Source organism: Bombus affinis, chromosome 5, assembly GCF_024516045.1.
Source record: "Bombus affinis isolate iyBomAffi1 chromosome 5, iyBomAffi1.2, whole genome shotgun sequence".
Lineage (NCBI taxonomy): Eukaryota > Metazoa > Arthropoda > Insecta > Hymenoptera > Apidae > Bombus > Bombus affinis.
The window spans coordinates 11,465,295-11,475,728 of NC_066348.1; the positions used below are offsets into that span (position 1 = coordinate 11,465,295).

Consider the following 10,434-nt stretch of genomic DNA (forward strand, 5'->3'; position numbering starts at 1 on the left):
ATATGAAACTCTAACAATTTTGCTACGTTATTTTTATCACGTTATTAACATTCGCGATACATGACAAACGTTAATCTCTCGCTTCTTCTTCAGTTTCCTTCCATGCTTCAGTCTCTTCCCTTCACTATCTTTTTTCGATTTCCTACTTTGCCCACTTTCAAATGTTTGTCAGCGCTTTCTGCGAGTTTCTTTCTTCGATTTTCCGTTTTCTCGCGATTGCCAGTTTCGTAATACGCGCATCTTCCATCGTCTTTCACGAGTATCTCGTTCGATTTCGCGTCTTCTCGAGCGTGTCCTGATTTTCAGATACTCTTCAGCTCCTCTCACCGGTTTCTTTCTCGTTTCTTCGTTTTCTCGTGCTCACCGATCTTGAAAAAATATCTTCCATCGCCTATCGCTCTCGAACGCTCACGATGGTGCATCGCCACGACTGAACGTAGACATCGAAAACAGCTCGATCGCGCACACCTGTACAAACATCTCCGCTCGGAAAATTAACAAGTTTCTCATTGTCGCGCGACACTCGCGCGAACGTATCACTCGGCTACCGCCGACCAGTTTCTCCCTCCTCTGCGCCACCCTCGAGCCATTCGACACCTCGGTTTTCCTTCTTTTTCCCTTTTTCGATCACCGACAGCCAGGCCCATTCGTTTTCACGACGCCCGTTTCCACGCGCTATGCCGAATTCGGAAATAGCTTAACTATATTTAGGTGATTTCGACACCCCAACTCGGGGAAAGGTGTGTTGCTCTTACCCGGCAACTTTTAAACGCCGTAACAACGAACTTACGACCTTCTTAATATCTCTCTTCGATATTTATCGGCTTTTCCGAAGAAGAGACGAGAAGATCGGGGCAAACGAACGGGGAAAGCGCGTCGAGACGAAAGCGTTCACTTTTAAAACGTAGCCGTCGTCGCCTGTCTCTTCGCGCTTATCCTTCGCTCGATCTCGAAAGAGAAATTCGTTAAAGTCGAATTTACACCTTTTCGTTCTGGACGAACATCGTGGATGATTCGTCGAGAAACATTTTCGTCCGCGTTTCGCCCGAAAAACGAACGAAGCAGCGAACAAAGTAGGGCCAACTTTGCTTTGGATATCTCAAACGAATATATGAATACACCAGCTCTCGTTTTTTACATTCAATTATAATGTAATTTACATATCTTCGCTTAATCTATCGAAAAATATCGCTTTCCTTCAAAGTGATCATCCTAAGTGGTCACCTTGGACGAGATAGCTCCTCGTCTTTCACGTTCGAGTCAAATTTACACCTTTTCATTTTGGATTTCCATGAGCATCGGGTGATCCACATTGGACATTCACAGCGGCTATGAAAATGAAAGATGAAAACCGGCGGAATATTCCTATCAGTTGAATTCACCCAAGGTGGATACCTCTACCTTGTTTACATTATTCGGCGGTCACTTTGGACGAAGCGCGAATGAAAACAACGTTTTTCGACGAATCAGCCACGACGATGATCCAAATTGGAAATATGCAAATTCGGCTTCGCTGCGGACCAGGCACCCACGATGGTCATCCGAAGTAAAAACTGTACCGAATTTACGTCGTTTCACTCTGGAAGAAAGATACTTTTATCCTCGTTCCATTCGCGTATAAAACAAAAATTTAAGCAGCGTTCGTCCACCTGGTTCCTTCGGCTCCTAAATTCGGCTTTAAGCTTCTTCCGACTTTTCCAACCCGGTAACGTCGTTGCGCAACCGGCGCGGCTATATCTGTCGATCGAAATCTCGAACGAAATCTTGAATGAAAATCACGCGAGAATAAAGCCTTCCTTCCATTTGCTTCGAGAGCGACGTTGTGAAAGGACGCAGGTCGTCCTTCGAGTATGTATACACGTAGCCACGTATCGACCGTTTCTTTAATTCACCCCTTTGTGGTTCGTTGACGGCGCTCGTGAACGAGTTTCGCCTGGAACTCGAAACATAACGCGACGCAACGTAACGCAAGCGCGTCGTGCCAATTTTACCGGCAATAAGGCGTCGAACGGTTAATCAAAGTTACGGTAAACACGGCCTACTTTTTAAGGGGCGATTACCTCGTAACCAGCGCTTCGATTTCATTTCTTAGATCCGCTGCGAACAAAAGCGATTTTTCCTTTTCTTCTGTTATCCTTCGTCTTTCGTTCGTGTTCTCGTCCCGTCTCTTTTGGCTCTTTTTCGTTAACTTTCACCCTCGTCTAGTTTCCCGATCGTAGATTGCTTCTTTGAAATATTCTCTGTACAGTCTACCATACATTCATCTTCTATCGACGTCATTTCGTTCGTATTTCGCGTCAAAACGAAAATAGATTCGTTTCATTTGTTTCACTTTCACGGTTAACAAATTTTTCCGGTTCCCAGCTATAGGATTAATGGTTCTTTTTCTCTCGTACATCGGTCGTAGGTATCGTTTACACGATTTAATTCTGAACAATGAAAAACTCGTTTTACCTTTTTCTGACTTCGCGTACAGTTCCGTACCGTTAGTCGCATTAATATTCGGACGCGTAACTATCTGTGCAGTTGTGGCTTTGTTTAAATATCGTGCGGATTATTCGACGAAGATACGAAGCCATTTATCGTAGCTTAAAAATTCGTAGATAATTTCCCCCTAAAAATAACGTTTCACTTTCCCATAGATTTTGAAGAGAAAATTGTCTCATTTTCACGTGTTACCAGTATTCAAGAAAAAATACCAATCTCGATAACAGACAGCTTGTAATTTATCACGGAGGAAAGCATAGAGGTTCTCGCGAAATTGTACAATTGTTAATAGCAATCGTAGCAGATATTATTCGAAGCTATAATGAAGAAGATCGCGTGGAATTTAAGAAAGAAAAGGAAAAGGACAATGTCCTCTCTGTTAAAGATCTATTCAATATACCTATACAATTAAAAACGTTATCGTTAGGAAGGAATTGTTTAAGCATTTTCAAGCTATAATAAATGGTTCGTATTTCCGTAGAATAAACAGCACGATACTTAAATCGTCCTTTCCCGTACAAAGCAACCAATACAAAGATAACGGCGCGCGTTCGTCACATAATATAAATGCTACCAACTATATGTAATCGCTTCGTAATACCTTGAAATACCTATCGTTTGCATAATTTTAAATATTTTCCTTCCATTAAATCGAACGAAAATATATCGAACGAAACTGTCAGTGCCAACGTAACAATTTGCACGCAACTTCTAACAAAACGGATCGTCTCGATTCGTTAAACGGAGGGCAGGTACGTTGCGAGCTCGTCAAACGCGTGGACGAGTAGTCGCGTTGCACGTTGAAATTGACCGTGTGTCAGTAGCGTTATATTCTTATTAACTCGGATGGTGTACACGATTCGATAGCACATAGTTCTGGCGATAATACGCTACAAACGCGTACTGGAAAGCGACGTTGACAACGGCTAACTAAACGGCCGTATGGCGTTTCTGTTTGCTCTGTATAATGCTACGGATGCAACGTGGAAACGATACAACGTGTAACGAGCCACGGTGACTAATTTCTTGTTCATTTTTACCTCATATTTCATTCATCGATCCGGCTGCTTTTCTTATTTTACGACTGGCTTTTTTTTTTCATACCGTGTAGATTTCTAGACGATATGACGCGTGTTTTCAAATCGCGCGTTCGATCGCGACCTACTATCGATTCCAGTCGTTATCGACGTTGTACGACCGGTTTCGATTCGAATAACAGCGTAGATACGAGTGATCGATGAACCATAATTACGATACCCGCGAGTAATCGCGCGTTTAGACTTCCAACGATCGAGCGGAATGTAGCTTAATAATTCAATGAAATTTAATAATACGAAAGTGGAGGAGAGTTCTTTTCGCCGATCGCTCGGCGAATCGGAAACCGAACATCCTTTGTGCTCCAAGAATCGCCCCGAGACGCTCGCGCGATTGTTCGTACCGTGGAAAGGGCGAGCCAATGGTTTCACCAACCATTCCTCCAAATGTTTGCTTTTACAAATGGACGTTGAACATATTAAATTAGAAATAATATTGAAACGTTCGATGGATTCTCCGAATCAAGAAACACTTCAGCGTTTCAAATAAAAGCAACGATTTGGAAACCATTCGGATTCGGATGGGATCGTGTAGAGTAGATCTCCTAAGAGATATATTTAACGATCTCGAGTATTTAACGCTAGAACTACCGATAGTTAACACGAAGCTATTTCTACCAAAACCAGCCAAATTAATTGGTCTTTAAAAAATACGAAATAATGGAATATTTTTATATTTATTGATTACAGAAGAAACTCCATGTTACGTAGTACATTTTTGGTATTGTTAATCCAGCTGGGTCCTAAACGAGGGTTGACATATTTATAAAATTGTAGAACCCGTCACTTTGACTGCTGTGGTATCTCTAGTGTTAGCATCTAGCGATCTAGCGATCGATCCGGAACTTTCCTCATAACTGATATCGTCAACAAGTTGTACAAAACGAGGAAACTAATTAATTGTGGGTCGATAAACAGATTGCAGCACCCTTTTACACTTTGACAAGTACCAGTCATTTCGATTGCTATCGGTACAACTAGCCTTGATACAATATTATTTTCAGTTGAATACATAAAAAACAAAATAAAATTCGTTATGTTATTCTTTTAGTTATCATTGCGAAAATCATTACACCATTGCGGAAAAAATATATAACACGAAGCAGGAATTTAAAAATAAAATTGTAAAACCAATCAATTTGGCCGGTGTGGTAGTTCTAGCGTTAATTACGATTTTTATTTCGTTGTAACTCCGCCAAGATTAAATCGCATGTATGAAATAACGAGACAAAATCACGAATCTACCTTGCGAGGTCATCGGTGTGTTCTTGAAGTCAAAAAGCAAATTTTCCATCCTAATTTGTTTTTTCGTCCTTTTAACAGTTACCCACGAACATACCGATGTTATCGTCGGATTGTCAAATTCAGCAAAGCAATTCACTGGGGGCGTGAACTTCCTTCGCCACTCTATATATTTTCTCTTAAACTAAAACGCAGAGAAAATTCTCCGAAGCGGGTTCGACGTTCACACGATCATTGTAATAATCGCATTAATTTTTTACCCCGCGAAATTTCGTTTGTCTATAACAGGCGAGCCAACCCGTTTACAACGAAATAAATAAATCGTAGAAAACGAGGAAACTCGCGATCGCAATTGTAATTTCTTCATCGTTCATCGTTGTCACGGGTCCGAGCGAAGATTAAATGGAAACAGCTATCGATCATTCTGAATGCTCGTTTTAATCTCCGCGAACGTCCACCGGCATTCGTCGCGAAGGCATAGAGCGTTCTCAGATCATCCGAATATTCCATTTATTAGGTTGTCCGGAAAGTTTCTTTCGTTTTATAAGGAAATAATAGACGCACAACGTTTATTTGTTTTATATTATTTCGTTGAATTACGTACGATCCATTTTGTTCTGTCGAGACAAACACCGCGACATTTCACACATTTGGTTTCGCGTTTGTATGTTTGCGAAAGAAAGACACTTTTCGCACAACCTAATACAATCGACCGAACGATCGCCAAGCGGCAAACGAACGTTTTCTTTACGCTTCCATCTTATTAAACGCAACTCGCTCGTTCGTTTTACAAAACGTTGTTAAGCCGGAAGAACGAGGCATCCGTCGCTCGGTTGGCGCGAACGCAAAGACTATGGTTGTGGCGTGTTGTCAGTAGCGCTCCTCGATCATTCGACCGACGGAAGAGAAGCAAGAAGGTTTTCATCGCACCACGCCGTATCAACGATACACGGACATCGTCTCTTTGACGAGCTGATCTCCGCTATGAGCGAAGACTAAAGCGAAACGCAGAGAAGAAGGACGCTACGCGATGCGTCGGATACATGCTCGATCCCTGATGCTTACGAAGATGGAAACGAGTATTAGCATATACGTAGGATACCGTGACCGTACGAAAAGGACGCTCGCTCTTCTCGTTTAGACTTTCAAATTAGAGGTATTCGTCCCGTTAATCGTCTCGTCGCTTGCCATGGAAATAACCGACTATGGAAAAACGCGTCAACGAACGGGCGGCGAAAAAGGAGAAAAAGGGTAGCTGGGTAGATAGGTAGGTAGAGTCGGTACAACAACGAGAAGGTACGTTCGTTGTAATTTCAATGGCGTGCTTGCTCCTACCGTTCTTGTACTCGTTAACGACTCGTAACACGTATCACGATGCGTCTTGGTTCGCGTTTACGAGACACTTAAAAGTTGATCTCACGAGTGCGACTTTTAATTCCATCGGCGATCGCACCTACGCCGTAACCGTCGTCGTAAATTGCCATTTTCGAAAAAGTTGGCGGACTTGGAGGAAGCTACTGGCGAAACGATTGCTTCCTCTTCTTGCCGTTATAGTATTTGGGTTATGGGGTGTGGCATACCCGTGGGATTCTCACTCACGGTTCACCTACATACGCTTAATGTTTTTCCTAGTAAACCTTAAATTAAATTACAACGTTAACGAATTACGCGTGAAACACGCGCGGCGACTAGGTCGATCCACCTTCGCCGTGTTCCCATTGTTTCCATCGCGCGTCCGTGCTTCTCCCATTAACCTTTTCGTCGCAGGTTTGGACTAAACGAGCAAGAAACGTCGAGCCAAACTCGCTGTTTTACCTCGTTTAGATCGGAACTCAGTTAGACGAGAGAGACACGTTCGGTGTGTTCTTTGGAATTTCTTGCGATATTCGGCGATCCTCGATTCTCAGAATTATTCTCGGCGATCAAATTTTCACTAGTTTCTGAAATTCATATACAGAACGGAGCGTGTAACAGGGTGCGGTAGAACGTGTCAGGCTCGCAGCATCGACCTGAGCATACATCTAAATACAACGAAGAACGTTCATTTAAATATGTACTCTTTCTTCGTGAGACACAACTTTACGAGATCTTCGTTTATAAGAAGCAACGAATTTTCTATTTGATTTTGTTCGTCTAATCAAAACTCCGCGGAAGATGCTCAAAATGACCCCATCTTGCATTTGAAGAAGGTAGAGTCCATAGACGTCTTAGAACTGATAATGGATCCTCTTACGTTCCGAATGATTCCTAGTTTTCTTGAAACTTGTTGAAAAGCTTAGTCGATTCTGAATCTAAGTATCTCGACATTTTCAACAAGCGTTGCTACGCGATAGATTTCAAGTGTCTCTACAAGTAAAAGTCCAATAGAGCTTAAGTTCGAGGAAAGGGCAGGCCATGGCCGTAGAAGCTGCACGTGCGATACATTTATTTGGAAAGCGTTGATTGAAAAGGAGCTTGCCTGATAAACGACAAAGACAAATAAAGTACACGTTTGCACGAACTTCTTTCGTTGCTTTTAGGTGTACGATTAGCTGCCGAAGTGGGGCCCGCGTGTTCCGTTACGCTCTGTGTGGCCAGTGGAAATAGAATCAATTAAATTATCGTCACGCGTGCGTGAAGATAGTCTTCGTTTTAAAAAGTAGATTGGTAGTCGCACATCGCTAGTTTCTTTTCGTCGTTTAAATCGAACGAAACATCTGCGAGCCTGTTCCATGAATTCGTCGCTGCTTTCGCGGTTAAAAGAAACGAATAAACATTCTTCGGCTATTCTTTAGAATGCTGTAAAGGTGCGTTCAAACTATCAATATTTATTGGCAATACTTCGAGGTTCTCAACATTCTCCTAATATCGGCAATATCGCACTGACGATATACATATATATCGATGGTTTTTACGTACGATAACGTCGCAGACTTGGAAATATCGGCAACGAATATCGATATTGCGAACGCAACTTTAGAGCACTTGGGCGAATTCTTTGTGCGGAATTTCATTTTACTAAAACGAGCGACGAACGGGCACTCGCACGCTCGATCTAAACGCACCTTAACGCGTTCACCGCGTCTCGCACAATAGCCGTCTTTGTATCGCGAAACTTTGCGTATATAACCGATATGAACATTATGAAATACTCTTTCATAATTTCAGGAATTTTATTTCGCCTGGTTGGTTCGAGTCGATGGCATACGCAATCCGAAGGTATGCGGCGAGTTGGATTCGCGTGGCACACGCGGCGAACGTTTTAAACCGATCGCGATCGAAATTCCGATGTACGATACCTCATCGTACGATCATCGTCTACGTTGTATCGCGTGCAAACAAAGGACCTTGATAGACCATGTACCGCCAGGATTACGGAGAACAAAGGCCAAAGCATAAAGAGCGTAGCGACGGAACTTGCTTCCGTCGATAACGAATTACGCGCATCGAATAGGATCGAATCGGCCAGCGACGAACCGTAAAGTGTACAACGCGTACCGAAACGCAATGCACCTGGTAAATACCAAGTACAAAGGTACTCGGCGATCGGTGTTTGCTCGAGCAACTCGGAGAAACCTTTTGCCTTTTGGTGGATCGAAGCTCGGCCGAGTAGCTAACGTTTGGAGGAACGTTAGTAATCCCTTTGTCATCGCGCTGATGCGCAACCGTTGCTCCCATTTCGGTGAAAACGTATTTCGCTAACGAGTCGACTGACAGGTATATCAGGTTGTCCGAAAAGTTTCTTTCGTTTCATAAGGCGATAATAGAAGAAGAACAATTTCTGTTTTATATTATTTTATCTAATTAAGTATGATCCATTTCGCTATATTTCCATTATTACGTTCGTGCATATAATAAACTAATATAATAAAGTAATATAAAACAAAAAACATTGTGCGTCTATTATTTCCTTACAAAACGAAAGAAACTTTCCGGACAAGCAAATTACGGCGGCACAGAAATTACGGAAATTAGGAAATTCACGCAAGTTCCGATCGTTTACTTCACTCGGGATTTTTGATTTTGCGTTCGCGCTACGTTCGTTGTAAACGTCACGATCTTTCTTGGAGATCCGACGCCCCCAACTCTGTCCTCCCTTTCTTTCTTTCTGGCCGGTCTTCTACCTTTCCCCCTCTTGTTCCGATTACGAATTGGTAGTCAGGGTGCGAGGGTTGCTTTTAAGGTCGGCGTTGATTAACGATTTCGTAGCTGCACGCGATGTTAGCGGTTCGTCGATTTCATCGTTCACCAACAACTTTACCATCGTTGCCACTTTGCCCGACGCCCGTGCTGCTGAAAAAGTCGGAAACTCTCTTCTTTCTTGCTCTCGTCGTTTGCAACGATCGCTCGCGTTACATGCACGTAGTATTTTTGGCTGGTAAACCACGGCGAACGACAAACGAACGGTTAATGGTGTTCGTTCGAAGAGACACGGTCGATTGCTGGCGCAAGCATAAGCAGCCATAGATTGGCGCGTGCATGCGGGTCGCGAGTCTCGAACGTTAATCGGCCGCGTGCACCGGTCTCGGAATTAACGCGGAATTGAATGCAGATAACTCCACGTTGGTATTATGGCGTCACCTGGTGAGGGTGATGTTACGTTCGCGCCATCAACACGCACCGTGTTAATCCTCTGTCCTTCTCGCCTCTATATAACTCGCAGTAGATGTTACATTTAGATAGATATTATCAAAACATATTGATTTTATATAAAAATGTTTTCGAATAAATTGTTTTTAAACGTTTCATTTTTACCATTGCACGTAATCTCTGTAGCTTTCGCGTATTCCGCGCTTCTTTCGGAGTAAAGTGGTTGAAAGGAGGAAGATATCCGAGGAGATACGAACGCGATGAAGAAGCGAGAAAGACGACAGAGTTGGCAACTTCGAAGAAGCTCAGTCACACCGAATGACCACGCATTTTCGCTTAAGTTTAAGTTCATCCGCGTATGAAACGAAGACGTAAGCGGCGTTCATCCAGCGCAAAGTGGAAACAGTGGAAATTCGACTTTAGAAATCCTGTGCATTGTGGCGCGCGCCAGATTTCATCGAGCGTACCACCAGCTCATCTGTACTCGCGTCGAGTCGCGCGTTCACGCACCGAGAAATCATACGCAAACGGAAAGCCATTCTCGCGAACCTGAGATAAACGCGTTGCGCTCCGATTGCGTCTCGCGGGTTTTGAATTGTACGAGAAAACGCGCATCGCGCTTCCATTCGACTCTCGATTTTGAAATCAGTCGTTCGATCGTTCTTAGAACCGTGCGAAATCGGTCGATGCGCCATCGACCGGTTGTTGGCTCGATTTCGTCCGATTCTCGCGTGTTTTTCCACCGTTAAATGATCGCTTTGCATGTCCCCGTGTTAGCGCGCGATACGCAACTGGCACACGCGCTCGGTGTCTTGTAATTAATCGAAAACTCTTAGTGACCGCTGTAATGGCGCGTTAATGAATTTTCCGAGACAAACGGCGCCGTTAAACGTTTCGCGATATTAAACTGCGGATTTCTATGCGATTTTTCGTATTTTTATAATTTAAATAAACGAAATCGAATTTTAAGATCAAAAGGGAGAGAGAGAGAGATTTGTTTCGTTTATTAAACAATATTTGTAACAGGCGTTCTGTTTTGCAT

The 10,434-nt window shown here is 43.1% G+C and overlaps 1 protein-coding gene across 2 annotated transcripts in view; it reads right to left on the minus strand.

The window, feature by feature from the left end:
• LOC126916823 (proto-oncogene tyrosine-protein kinase receptor Ret) overlaps positions 1 to 10,434 on the minus strand; it is a 33,000-nt gene that overhangs the window by 20,258 nt on the left and 2,308 nt on the right. The window lies entirely within an intron of this gene.